Here is a 16,103-nt window from a genome sequence, read left to right on the forward strand (position 1 = left end):
GAGTATAATATTCGATAAACATCATTTTCGAAATTGGTAAATTACAGCTGAGGAAAATCTAGCATTTCATCCTCTTTGGAAGAGCACTATGTATTTAATTTCCTTTAAAAAGAAAAAAATATGAACCCAATACCAAGCTTTTACACACGGATTTTAGATTCGCCCTGTATGGTCTAATTTTGTCATTTTAAGATATTGGATTTATTGCGATTTGCATTCAAACATTTCAAGTTCAAAATTCAATGAAATATTCAAATGCAAAACACCTGGTTTGCGATAAAAGTAAACACTGGAGAAATATCAATGTTAGATAAAATAATTTACGCAATACAGAAAACCACACCTGCATCATTAGTTATCTCATTCCTCTGAAATATAAATGCAGGAAAACATTACAAAAAAAAATCCATTATTGCATCCTAGTTATCTTATCATTCAAAATGTCGGTTATAAAATGGAAATAATATTATCTGCAAACGTTTTCGCGTTTTGATAACTTCGAGATATTTTATTTGCAAGCTAACTTGCATTAGCCTAATCCTTCTAAAAATTCATGGTCGATACCACATGATCCTGTTCAAAAGACTGTTATCCTTGGGTTCACAGAGTTAAGCAACTTTGAGTCTGATCATTTTCAGTTGGGTAAAAATTAGGGAATACCAGACACAGTATGTGGGACACCGTCAAATCCTTATTGTGAAAACCTAACCTCATAATCTCTGATACGGGTGTACAAGAAACTGAGGATCGGTTTTTCTTACATAGGCATGACCACTTATCAAGGCCAAAGACTACTCGAGGATAAGGGTTAAGAGTGTACAGTAGTCAACTGGACGATATGGTAATCGTTAGTAATAGAAATTCGGTAAATTTGTTAAGTATAGTGGAACGACTCATCAAGAATTTGTTTACGTTGGACTTGAACCATATTGCAGTCAGCTTGAACGCAGAAAAACGGAAGACAATTCCACAGGCGTGCAGTTCTAAGACAGAAGCTTTGTTCATGGAATCTACGTTTAGGTTTAGGCACAGATAAAGAGTGGGGGGAACTATTGATAGTGTTTTCAGCTACCCGAGGTTTTCTTGTAAATATTTGGCGAGGAAGGACCATAGATTGAAGCTCAGTCGAGCTCTTGTTATGAAAATAACGACAAAGCAGAGTCAAACTGGCAACATCTCTTCTGTGAGATAGAGGTTGCAGGGAAGAGAAAAGGACGTCTCCTACGAGGCTACGAAGTCTATTTTGAACTCTATCAAGGCAGGACAAGTCCTTTCTAGCAGTTCCTGCCCAAATGTGGCAACAGTGCCCAATCATTGCGCGTACCTGGCTCTTATATAGATAGAGAATTGCATCAGCAGTGAGATATCTACTGGATCGATACAAGGATCCATCATTTTTCCAGCGGCCGTGGTAACAGATTTGACGAACGTGTTCCATTTAAGTTCCGGAGTAAAGGTCAAGCCCCGAAGCTTTTTTTTTACACGGTGGTCACCACTTATCAAGGCCAGGAAGCCACTCAGGGATTATCTTGTCAAAATATGAGGCCTCCCAATGACGACAGGCATTCATTTCAATTGATGTCGGATTAGGATCACAACGTTGATGATGTAAAGCTAGAAGCTTGGTTTTATATGCATTAAAAGTAACCAGCCACTCCTTTCTTCATTGTACCACTTGCTCAAGATTAGAGGAGAGAGAATCGGAGAGAACTTGATCGTTTACGGTCTTAGATGTGCTACCATAGATGGTAGTGTCATCAGCATTAATGTCTACGAATGATGTAAGGATGTGATTTGGAAGATCATTAATGTAAATCAGGAAAAGAATTGTGTCCAGGATGGATACCTGAGGGACTCCAGCATTAATACTGTGAGTTTCTGATTTTTGCCCATCAACTATTACTCTAATGAACCTATCAGAGAGAAATGATTTAATAACTGAAAAGACATTTCCAGCTATACCATAGCTGGAGACTTTGTGAAGTAAAACTTTGTGCCATACCCATCAAAGGCCTTAGATATGTCAAGAGCAATTGCTCTAGAAAGGTTGCCTCCGTCGAGAGATTCGCTAATCCTATGATATATAACTGTAAGCACATCTGCTGTAGAACTAGCAGAACGGAAACAATATTGTGTGTCACTAAGAAGGTTATTTTTGTTGAGATGGTTGACTACTTCTCTATTTAACATAGATTGAAGCAACTTACTCATGACTCACAGGAGATATATTGGCCTGTACTGAGAGGGGGATTAGCAATCACCTGACATCTTAAATACAGGGTATACTGATGAGATTTTCCAGGGTGATGGGAAGCATTTCTCCTTAAGACAGCGTTTAAACAGTTTTGTAAGTATGGGCGCTAGTTTTGGTTAAAGCTTTTTAGTACTATAATTGAAATACCGTCAGGGACGGTTGATTTATTGTAATCAAGGTTTTTGATTAGCTTGGCAACATCACGTACATATATTTGTATATCTAATAGCGTATTTTCTGATACAGGAGGGATATCGGGGGGTTGGCGGCCTTGTCGCAAAGCGTAGAATTAGTTGCAAAGTTCTTGGCAAAGAGTTTGTCTTTGTCTGATGCTGACGAGATTACCTCAGGTTCATTTATGATAGTTGGGACAGAGCACATGCCTCTGCCCAGAATTCTGTTTGCTATTTACCAAAACTGGTGGGAACCAAGCCGCTTATCAGCTACTTTGGACTTGATGAACTGTGCATACACCTCTCTTTCGTTCTTTATTACTTTCTTACAATAGTTTCCTGCAGTCCTGAAAACGACTTTAGTCTCCATACATCTATTACGTTGGATGCAATGGAAAAAGTGATATCTGTGCGCAATGGCCGCAGCACATTCTGGAGAGAACCATGGCTGGCTGCTAGGTTTTTGCTGGAAAATGTCGAGGGTATGAAACAGTCTATACCTACAATTAACCATTCCGCCAGGTCTGATACTATAGAGGACACATTCTTTTTAAACCTATAACGCAAAGATAGATCCGATATAAATGAACGGAAGCTATCCCAGTCAGCCATAGTGTATCGATATATGTACGGCTGAGAGTTACGTTTTATTACATTTCATTTTTATCTTAGTTTAATATTCCCGTGAGACCTGCTATTTCAGAAGTGGCTGGTTCAATCTGCTTTGTGCGTGTTTGGCGTTGGCACTGTGCATATGATTACCTTCAAACAAAATGAGTAGAACAGATTAAAAGTAAAGATTGAAGAAACAAGACAATGAAAGACAATAGAATCTTCAAAAATAATCGTTATCATGCATATTTGGATTTTGTAAAATGGACAATAAATTGTCCATAATCAAATGATACTTTCCAATCAAAATTGTATACATTTTAATTCTGGAAGATGTCTAGTTATATTTATATATTTATTTAAAAAAAACCCAAAAAAACCTTATCTTTTAAAAGAGAATGAACTTTGCTTTTATGGAGACATAAATACTTAATTTGAGAATCAAATACTGTTACGTATCCACGTCTACACACGTAAATCCAACACGTTGTAGCAGGGTAGGTCGCAAGGAACATAGTACAAGTAATAACTGGACTTCTTATTCTTTTGCAACGCGTTATTCTCGCTACAAATATGACGTCATCCAGCTCATCATTTTCTTGCCACGCGTTATTCTCGCTACAAATATGACGTCATCCACCTCATCATTTTCTTGCCACGCGTTATTCTCGCTACAAATATGACGTCATCCACCTCATGATTTTCTTGCCACGCGTTATTCTCGCTACAAATATGACGTCATCCAGCTCATGATTTTCTTGCCACGCGTTATTCTCGCTACAAATATGACTTCATCCAGCTCATCATTTTCTTGCCACGCGTTATTCTCGCTACAAATATGGCGTCATCCACCTCATGATTTTCTTGCCACGCGTTATTCTCACTACAAATATGGCGTCATCCACCTCATGATTTTCTTGCCACGCGTTATTCTCGCTACAAATATGGCGTCATCCACCTCATCATTTTCTTGCCACGCGTTATTCTCGCTACAAATATGACGTAATACACATCATCATTTTCTTGCCACACGTTTTGCTCGCTACAAATATGACGTCATCCACATCATGATTTTCTTGCCACGCGTTATTCTCGCTACAAATATGACGTCATCCACCTCATCATTTTCTTGCCACGCGTTATTCTCGCTACAAATATGACGTCATCCACCTTATCATTTTCTTCCCACGCGTTATTCTCGCTACAAATATGACGTCATCCACCTCATCATTTTCTTCCAACGCGTTATTCTCGCTACAAATATGACGTCATACACCTCATGATTTTCTTGCCACGCGTTATTCTCGCTACAAATATGACGTCATCCATTTCATCATTTTCTTGCCACGCGTTGTTCTCGCTACAGATATGACGTCATCCACCTCATCATTTTCTTCCAACGCGTTATTCTCGCTACAAATATGACGTCATCCACCTCATCATTTTCTTCCAACGCGTTATTCTCGCTACAAATATGACGTCATCCACCTATCATTTTCTTGCCACGCGTTATTCTCGCTACAAATATGACGTCATCCACCTCATTTTCTTGCCACGTGTTAATCTCGCTACAAATATGACGTCATCCACCTCATCATTTTCTTTCCACGCGTTATTCTCGCTACAAATATGACGTCATCCACCTCTTACGTGCTCGCTTTCGCTGAACACACTCTCCCTCTTTTTTTAGTCGTTTTATTTCTAAATTATGACATCATTTTGCATTTCGTATGCATTTGCAGATGTGCGCCCCTACTCTGTTATAATGTCAGATCGATTTAATTGTAAAACTGTCAATCATTATTTTAGGAAGATGGCACGTGAAAAATATGAACATGAACGAATTAGGGCTTTCTATAATCACCAAACATATTCATAATGAAATCATATTCATTGTGTGCCGTACGAATAAAACAAAACGAAGAAAAAAGACAAATCTTGAAAGTTATCACATTTCTCAAATTCAAAAGTGTTTATATGGGTTCTAGTTATAAGTTATGTTTTCAGTGCATTCCTAGATTTCAAACAATTTCAAACCAAAGGAATATCACATGAAACAGGTGACAATGAATACAATGAGGAAAAGAGGGAAACCTTCGCTTGAAAGTCACAAGATGCATTTCTACAGGAGTAAACGAAACAAGCGATTTTTCTCCGATCTATAACTAAACACAAGGCAACTTCTAGATCCATTGAATAATTCGCGGAAGAGGTGGGCGATAAGCAATAACGCATTTAGAAGTAATACGTTAATTCAATAACAACCCTACAATCACAATTTGTGAATTCCACATTAAATTATAATGCCGCATGCAATCAAAAGAGATTATTAGGGTTACAGGTATCATATATTTGCGGAAAAAATCGCTTTTTCAATTGGCACACTTGTAAAAGTTAAAAGATTTATTTAGCATTTCGATCACGGTTGTTCCACCATTGAAATACAAGCTATTATTGATCCGTCGTGCAGCATCGTTCTCAGAGATATACGGGTATAATACTTATCACAATATTATCAAATTATTCTACTGCGTAAAACGGTGGATAGATGCCATTTTAGTTCCTTGGATTTAAAAGACACCCCGTTGCCCTTACGTGCATTTCGGGAATTTTATTAAAGCCAATAATATATTTAATCATAAAAATGATGGCTAATTACGAGATACACGAGTATTTCAAACCACATAGCTTATTCAGGACTTGATATGAACAATGTAATTTTTCTGATTAATAACATTTACTAGTGGTTAACATTTTATAAAATAATTAAAGTGTAAGATGAGCTAGATGGTTTTATATAGAATATATCATGAAGCAACTTTACTTTATCCCTAGACACTTTAAACGAGCCAAAGTTAAAGCCCCTTGGCGTAGTGTGGGTGCTTTATGACAAACTAATGTTTACACATGGTAAACTGTGTTCTAAGTCTGCATTGCATATAATTCCACTATGTATCCTATTTATTTAATTTTGCATATTAAAAATAACATTTTCTAATCTAATACACAAAATGATAGTATATTTAAGTTTAAGTTTTAAAATTCTATTTCTTCCAAAAAAATCAATACTTAAATGAAAAGGTTTTTCAACTTTCATCATATGCAGTTTATTTGATAAAAGTTTAAAAGAATGTGACGATGATGACAATCGTTTGCTTTTGCGGTTATCCCCTCCTTCACACACCAAAGAAATACCCAAATTATTCATTAATTAGCCAAAATTCATTTCACTCGAAATCAGTGCATTTCAACCAAGGTTCAACCGAATATTATAATACTTAGTAAACTGCACCATGGAATAACAAAAGTTCATATAAAATCTCAGCCATATCGGTTCAGTAGTTTACGTGAAAAATGATAATACCATTGATTTCTATTGGTGTATATCGAAGGACACTATAGCTCTTAGTTAGCTGCACAAGAAATTTCTACATAACATTTCATCTCGATGGTTTAAGTAGTTTTCGATTAAAAAAGATCTACAGATAGACAACATACAGGTCGAATAAGAAAAAAAAATTCATATAGATATTCGTTTATTTACGGCTATGGATTTATATCATTATTTAAAAAGCCTATTATAGTATTTGGCTATGAAGATAGATAAATTACAATAATTAGAATAATTTACTCTCGAAAATAATTCTCAATTTTATGTGCAAAATCATTGGCTTAATCAGTGTATGATTTGATTATAAGTCGCGTGCAAGTGACTTTATAAGTCACTCCGTCACTCCGTCGGTCGATCGGTCGGTCTGTCGGTCTGTCCGTTACACTTTTGTGCTTGGCTTTTTTGGTTAAGGTCAAGGTCTGTTGTTAATAGATGCTGTTCTTAGCTTTTTAAGTTTTTCTTGATCTTTTGGCCAAGATCAAAGTGTGGTATGTGTCCGGCAGATACTGTAAACAAAGAACATATGTGGGGGTAACCCCACATATCAGACCTTGGTCAATGTCGGGGCAACCTTTCATATCAATTGTCACTATCCAGCTCCACTACTCCCCGGGGAGTTGGTCCCTATTTCCCCTTCACTCCTCACATTAAAAATCGGCCTTGTGCCTAATTTGGTTGGTGGGGGAGCAAATAAATACAGCTTTTCTTGGCCTTTTGGCTAAGATCAAATTGTAGTATCTGTTCCGGCAGATACTGCAAGCAAAGATCATATGTGGGGGCAATCCCACATATAAGACCTTGGTCAATGTAGGGGCAACCCTACATACCAATTGCCACTACCCAACTCCCATTTCCCATCCGTGGGGAGCTGGCACCCTTTTCTCTCATCCCTTTCCCTCTCTCCACATTAAAAAACGGACTTGTGCCTAATTTGCTAAGTTGGGAAACACATAAATACTAAACCTTCATACCAATGTCACTATCCAGCTCCCCTACTCCCCGGGGAGTTGGTCCCTATTTCCCCTTCACTCCTCACATTAAAACTCGGCATTGTGCCTAATTTGCTCGGTGGGGGAGCAAATAAATACAGTTTTCCTTGGACGTTTAGCCAAGATCAAAGTGTAGTATCTGTTCCGACAGATACTGCAAGCTAAGACCACATGTGGGGTCAACCCCCCATATAAGACCTTGGTCAATGTAGGGGCAACCCTTCATACCAATTGTAACTATCCAGCTCCCCTGCTGCTCGTGGAGCTGGTCCCCATTTCCCCTTCACTCCTAACATTAAAAATCGGTCTTGTGCCTAATTTGCCCGGTGGGGCTGGGAAAATAAAAACCCTTTTCTTGGCCTTTTGGCGAAGATCAAAGAGTAGTATCTGTCCGGTAGATACTGTAAGCAAAACCATATGTAAGACCTTAGTCAATGTAGGGGAAATCCTTCATACCAATTGTCACTATCGAGCTCCCCTATTCCCCGTGGAGTCGGTCCCCATTTCCCCTTCACTCCTCACATTAAAAATCGGCCTCGTGCCTAATTTGCTCGGTGGGGGAGCAAATTAATACCCTTTTCTTGACCTCTTGGCCAAGATCAAAGTGTAGTATCTATTCTAGCAGATACTACAAGCAAATACCATATATGGGGGGGGGGCAACCCCACATATAAGATCTTGGTCAATGTAGGGGAAACCTACATTTTTTTAATAAATTTTTTTATCTAGAATTCTTCATTAGTTTTGGTTTCGGTTTCGATTATGGCTGAAGGACTAAAATGTATAATATATCGCAACTCGCAACTTTATACAAAATAAAAATCGATCGAACATTAACTCTATAATAATATATACGAAATCTGCAAGAATAAAATATTATATTTAAGCGTATTTTACGACCGGGCTTTATCGGGCTTCGTGATTGCTTAGATAAATACTTTTGCAGTTTTAACAAAAAGGCTACAATGATATCAGAGCGTCTCCTGTAGACATTTTTTCTTTTTTCTCTATTTACCCCCCTTTCCTTTTTTCCTGCTATTAATTTCTACTCTCCCCATCCCCTAACTTTCCCCCCTCTAATTGGTGTATTTTCTTCTCTCTTTCTCCTCTTTTCCTCCCCTCTCTCGGTGTATCTGTGCTACTACTTCTTTCTGTGTCACGCGAGATTCGATTGGCTAAAACATTGAGCGCGCCATTTTAAAAAGAGTGAAACCAGCAGAAGCTGGAGGAAGAAGAAAAAAACACCAGTGCGGTGTTAGGCTTTGAATTACACCAAAGCGGTGTTGCCACGAACTGAAAGAACCAGAGCGGTTTTGCGACCTTTGAATTACACCAGAGCGGTGTTGCGACCTTTGAAATACAGGAAGAAAGTAATATTAACCATCGAGATTATTAAACTTACCAAACAAAGCCTGAACGGAATCGAAATCAGATAAAATTGTAAATTCGAGAAAAAAACAAAACAGTCTGTTTAAAATTTCCCGTGACAGCAGTTTGAATTACTATTTCATTCGATAAAATAGTATCTATACGTTATTTCCGGATGAATATTAATTCAATGTTAAATAACCCAAGTAGGGTTGATATGCCGTGAAAAAAAAAAAGCAAAGTAAAAGAAATAAATTTTGGTAACGGATCCTCCATCGATTTATTTCTAGTGGCGAGAAGTCAGATAAACTTAATTGGAAACTGCTAATGATTTATGCATCTCAATTCTGCATTGAATAACACAAAAAAGGGTAAGAAGTGTTGACGTGTTCCAACTACGCCGAATTTTTTTTGTAAAAGTATAATTGTTAAAAGAGTTAAGAACCGCCAAAGGGACTGATTTGGAAGCCCAATAGAACTATACATTTCCTTTTCTATCATTCTTTCCTTTTCTTTTTTTTTTTTTGGATAAAATTTTATACCAGTTTACCTTGGTCTCTTTTGTTTTATTAAATTTCTTTTAAAACTCTTAGTCTCGTGCAACGGGATAAAATTCGTTGAACGTAACGATAAAATTGTTGTTGCTCCATTTACACTGAACATCTACAGAATGGCAAATCAATACATTGCATATAAATGAGTCCCCTGTTTAATTTCAACAGGCCCCGCTATAATAATAACAACAACAACAACAATAATAATAATAATAATAATAATAATAATAATGCAACGAACGGTAATGCTGAAAATAGCTGAAATCTTAAGCAAAACTCTGGAGTGAGAAAATTAGTCCGAATGGGAGACAAATTCGAACAGAGCACACAGAAACCGAAACAGAAGTGAAACTAAACGACGCAGCCAAGACTACAGGAATACCAAAATTATATAGAGCTTATCCCTCTGTTCCTCCGATAAACTGACGTCAGCACTCCCGCCACCGCACTAAATAGTCGAAGGATCAAAACAATAAAAAACAATGGAAAAAGCACTAACCATACCTCTACTAGATAACGGCGTAAATGGTTTGGGCCTTAGGTGAGCGTATTGCCAACCAGGTGCCAGCGAAGATCAATGGTCGTAACCAACGAGATACCAATAATCAGCGGTTGTTGCAATAATACAAATTGCAAATATTGTCGGTGGAGAGGACAGGAAATCTGAGTAGATTTGTTTTCACTCAGCCTCCAGGAAACACCACAGATTGTCCTTAAAAAGAAATCTTTGATAATGATTCGTGAAGAGACTCCTAGTGAGTATTATTATTATTATTATTATTATTATTATTATTATTATTATTATTATTATTATTATTATTATGTCTATGCTAACAACTAACCTATTTAGTTTGTTCTCCCTGTCAAAAAAATTAAATCATAGCAAAAGATTTTTAACAGTGGCTTAATGAATACATCCGTTAATATTGAGAAAAATAACCATCTACATTTTAGGCAGTCTCCTTTCTTGTTGCTCCGAAACAAGATAATATTAATGTAATACGGTTCAGTTGATCAAGAAAAATCTGTTTCATACTTGATTATTTTCTTTATGAAAAAAAAAAATAGTTCTCTAAATCAAAGGTGAAAACTTAGGCAATCTATGTCATAATGTAAGGCGCTAATGATCAGCACTTACATCAGCTTAGATGGAAAAAGATATTAATGGCTCGAATCTGAACAAAAAAGAACAGAAACAAAAAATGTTGTTTGGAAAAATATCATATAAAAAGATTAAAGAACATACACAGGAAGAAAATAGCCAACAATATATAGTATAATATATAATATATATAGCAGAAAATCAGATAATAAAATAAGGTCCATCATCTTTATAGAAGTAAATGATCCAGGAAAGAGAAATATTGGAGGAGGAGGATGCTAAAGTTACATAGAAACATTCATCGAAAAAGTCTGTGAGGAATCATAAAACATATCCGTTTAGTTAAGTTCCTTCTATTGCGTTCCATTTACGAATCGTATTTCAATCGGTAAACAACCCTATTAATTTCGAGCATCTGCAAAGGGAGGGAACCAATACCTGTTTGATGTTGTTGTTAAGTACCATCCACTTATTCATTTCGTAAACATCAGATGATTTTGTTGGCATTCGTTTTCCCTATATCTTTCTAGAGAGTATTCGTTGTAGAAAGACATAACTTGCGAGAGAGGTACAAGAAAGTTATAAACAACTTTAAGTAAATTAGATTCTGTAGCACGAAGTAGCTTGTGTGTTGTGTACTTGCAGAATGGAAAGGTTAATTAATTTACATAATATGCAAAAGCGATTCTCATATAAAATTTACCATTGATCACAAAGTAGATGTGGTCGAATTTTTACGTGAATGCAGGCGGTACTGATTTAAAATATGGATACCGTTAACAACATTTAAACCATATGGCAGTGTATTGTCATGGAGACTTTTACTTGTTAAGTTTTTTTGTATTCTTCTTATTTAAAAAAAATAATCTTCCTTTTCTTAAGAAACACTGTTTAAGAAAGTGATACAGGATTCGCGCATCAACCTCGTCGTCATACAAGCGACCAGTGCAACGCTGTTGAATTTCAAGGATGCTCTGAAACCAGAACCACCTAGAATTACACATACGTACCGGTGAATACCATGCGGTCTTCACCCACTTGTAACTAATCAAATTTCCGTAATCCTTATAGTAGCTGGTTTATCAGATTGTCGCGGGGCCACACTAGCGTGGCTATTAAAAGTTATACTACTTTCATATTAAATCAATTGTAACACAACGCGCATATAAATATGGACATTTACTGCCTGAGTACGACCTTTACTGGCCTGGTTGCAGACAGAATATATGAACGCACCTCTTCTAGTGCGTATCTGGAAAAAAGAACACACAGAATGCATGGAGGATGTGTTATTTAATTTTTTTCGCCACATATCAAGCCCCGAAGTGCACTAGATGAAAAGGCCTAATGAATGGGAGGTCGAAATGTACTAATCGTTATGATGTAAATTGGGTAGAATTTGATTATTTGTGGGGAAGAATCAACAATAAGTTGTTTACATTAGATTTGAAAACGACATTGTTGTATTCAACCGGGAAGCAGGCCAGCGGAACAGTATTCCACATGGCGGGAATTCTGGAAAATACGTTTTGTTCAGGAAATCTGTTTAGATTTAAGCACAGATAGAGGGTGGGGGAAATCGTTTATAGTGGTTGTAGCTAGTCAAGTGGTTTTGTAAAATTTTGGTAACGGGAACCATAGATTAAAGTTCACTCAAGCACTTGCCATGTAAATAACGATAGAGCAGAGATAGAACTAGTTATTTATTAATAAGATCATCCTTGAAGAATGTTACAAGAAACGTGAACCTCAGAATAGCTTGGATTAATTATCAAGACGCATATGATAATGTACACTATGCGATGCAATGTATGAATATAAGATTCAAAATATAATTAAGAAAATGATGAATAAACATTATCAAAGGTGTTACAACTTACCATTGCATTAAACCATAGTAATGTGAGAAAACTATCACCGGCGTCTTCTTTTGTTTTGCTTGTAGAGCTCAAAAAATACAAGTGTTTACAAAATATCGATGGGCGCCAACGAGAGCAAAGTAAATAAATAAATAAATAAATAAAAATAACACTTATTTATGGCTTCAAGTTATATGCCAGTTCAGGCGTTTATTCTGTCAGATTGTACATACTTTCTCAAAAATATTGAAAGTAAATTCGGTCTGGGAAAATTTGCCAAATGCTCAATCAGTGTTGGGATAAAGGTGAAAACGAAAACCACATAGCTTAGTAGTGTGCTGACACTAAAAGATCTAGGAGAACAGTACCAGTACAAATACCTTAGAATGGAAATACCGAATCATTCCAACTCATCAACATAGGAGGAAAATAAGCAGAGAATATGTACACCGAGTACGACCAAAAAAGAAAGATGAAGCCAAGAAATAAGTAACTGCCATTAATAAAATTGCCATATCACTTGATAGAAAACTTTGATTTTTCACTAATAACGAAAGGACATTAATTAAAGAAAGAAAAATGCTAACACTGTACGAACACCAGTGTCTACCAGGATTGTATCTGCCCAGATTAGCAGGTGGTATGAGTCTCACAATTGTCCACCAACACCGAACAACCACTGTGATCAGTAGACTATATATAATAAGCTCCCACAATCCTTTTTAGATGGTATATGAACACTAAAAAAAGTAAAATTACTTCCGTTACAAAACTGGCCAAACTTATTAGACAAGACTGTCTTGCAGATGACAAGAAATAGAAAACAAGCCTGCAAAAGAAAGAACTAAAACTAGTGAACAAAATTACACAAGGATATTAAAAAAAACAAAAAAAAACTGGAGAAATAAATCAACTAACAGCGCCCCAAGTATTTACTGGATAAACTATCGCAGAAATATATAGATAAAGAAGGCTCACTCATTTCTAGCTTCTTTATTGTGGTGTAAAATTTCTATAGCTTATTTATATCGTGTCTGCGTCGCTGAATTAGGAAATAGTATCCGTTTCTCTCTATCACGTTAGGATTTTATGCTAATTTAATTTAGAAAAAAAAAACAGATTTTGTGACAAAATAGATAACGTTTTTGTGGCATTATCGAGTGATTTTTGTCAAGACATATCACCCTAAATATGTTGTGAGGGGAGTCTCTGTCCCCAGAGGTTTGTTGATGACGCGGCCAGTTATTTTTCGTATAATGCTTAGCATGACCCCTATTATACCACATGCACAGAAAACATGGAGACTCCGCGAAGCCAGACTGTTGTCCCAACAAAATTCTCCAACTTCTGATAAACACAAACACACCTGTTAGGATGATCATAACTAATTCTCTTCAGCGCGTACTTCACCGTTCATTACTTCTCCTTTAGTCCAGTCTAATGAGTGATGGGTACTGAGTTGCCTTTGTGTAGTAGAACACATTCCAGTAATCGTTTACTACGTGTCATTAAAATAATCATTTCCAATCAAGACATGAAATTTGTCTCTAATCAACTGCTGTTAAAGTCCTTCCCATGTGTGAACAAAACCATGAGAAAACGACATATGGTCATATTTAAAAAACTATCCCTGGTTATGCAAAACGAATGAGATTTTTTTTAGATTCTTCTTAAATTAACTGAAAAAGCGCAGAAAGCAAATTTTTGTTTAACTATGAACCAAGTGAAAGAGAAATACAAACAATTGCACAGTTGGAGTGACTGAAATTGTGGGTGAATGTCTTGCAGATAGTAGGATGCTCCATCTCTCTATATTAAACAGAATGATAAGAAAATTCCCAACAAATTTCTAAAATTAAAAAAAACAACATAAGCGAACGAGGATTTTCTCTAAGAAAAAAAAATCCTTATGTTTTTATTCCAAAACGTTGAATAGCTACGAAGACGGATGCAGTAATATAAAAACGAGTCACCTTTATTTTTCTTACATTATCCCCCGTTTTAAATGCTCCTTTCCCAGATATTCAATGAAACATCTCAGCTTTTGACTGTGGTTACGTTTATTACGTCACACTTTCCATATCTACGCCTAAGACATGAAACTTTTTAGTCAGGAATGCAAAAGTTGAGGCAGCAAAACATTGTTATTTGCAACCTATCTGATCCAATTAGGCCGAATGAAAATAATGCATGCATATTGTGAGTTAATCTGATCACATTGCATTTAAGTAGTCATAACATAAACACGGGGATGTAACATTGTTGAAACTTTTACAATATCGCGGAGCCTATTACATTCTAGAGTCTTTCTTTCGAGTAATATACCAGTGATTGATGAACTAGCACAGACGTGACAACAATACTCTATGAATTAGCGAATTGTAGTTTTTAGTGTAAGACATTTTCTGGCATGATAGAAGCTCATCTTCTTTGCAACAGACTTGAAAATGTTTTGAGAGTATTATCTAATAATAGATACGAGCGGGATTTGTAGAAATTCCACAGCGGATTGTCTCATACGTAATATATTGATGTTAGCACTCTTTGAATGTTAAGCGCGAATCGGGATTCTCTCATATTATTGTAGCTGTTCTGTGAAAACTGCAAAAGTATTTATCTAACTATATATATTTATTGAGTCAATTTTCTATCGATCCTTCTATATCATGAATTTGTAATTTAAAAACAAAAACATATATCGATATGTTTGAAACAAAACCGAAACCAAAACACAAACACACACACACACACACACATATATATATATATATATATATATATATATATATATATCTTATAATATAAAGCTGAATGTCTGTGTGTGTGTCTGGTCACTAATAGGCTCCTATATGGTTGACTATTTTAAAAACTGCTTACATATAATGATAGAAGATGTATCGAGACACAGGAATTGGTATGTGTGATCTGACAGAACGGTGGTTCATTAAAATTGTGGGGTCTGCGTTCGCGCCTGGTCCACAAAGTATGGAAAAAAAATTAAAAAATTAAAAAAAACGTTTACAAGTGTTTTTGATATATATGTACATAAGAATACTTTGATAAGTATGTTTTAACTTAAATAGGGATTGTTTAATAAAATTGTGGGGTCTGCGTTCGCGCCTGACCTCCATAGAATGGAAATAGACATAAACTTTTATAAAGACTTTTCATATCTATCTGCTTAAGTATACTTTGATAATTATATATTATATATATATCATTCAACCACGGTAGTGGTTGAATATATGCTTAAGTCCGAAATTGAATGAATCAAGACACATTCAAACCCCCACCACTAATTTCGTTCGCAACCAAATTTCAAACAGGTTATATAGTTGGATAGAACACCTCATTAGCTACATTTTGAAAAAAAATTCGAAAATTGGTTCAGTAGAAAAAAAGTTACAACAAAATATGTGGGTTCACAAACAGGAGAGTAAGTACATAAGTGACTAACGCTTTTTTTTATTTTGCATAACTTTTTTTTGTATATAAATATTTTTTACTGCGATTTTGCCAATGTGACATGTTAGCGTAACGGTTAGAGTACCGGGGGTTGGTGGGAAGATTTTAGGTTCAATCCCGTGTATCGTTTTTTTATATTAAAAAAAAACGAACTTTAAAAGAGGATTCAGCATACAGTTCCATAGTAAAGGTGATAAAATCCCACTTTGGGGGTTCATTTAACTACTTCCCTTTTAACAGTTGCCCTCAGTAGTTCTACTTGTACTGTTCTGTGCCTCACCATATACTCAATCCATCGGATGAGTACTGGTGGCACATTGAGTTCTCGTAGCAACT

This window comes from Euprymna scolopes, chromosome 4 (genome assembly GCF_053919585.1).
Source record: "Euprymna scolopes isolate OS-2025 chromosome 4, ASM5391958v1, whole genome shotgun sequence".
In the NCBI taxonomy this organism is placed as follows: Eukaryota; Metazoa; Mollusca; class Cephalopoda; order Sepiida; family Sepiolidae; genus Euprymna; species Euprymna scolopes.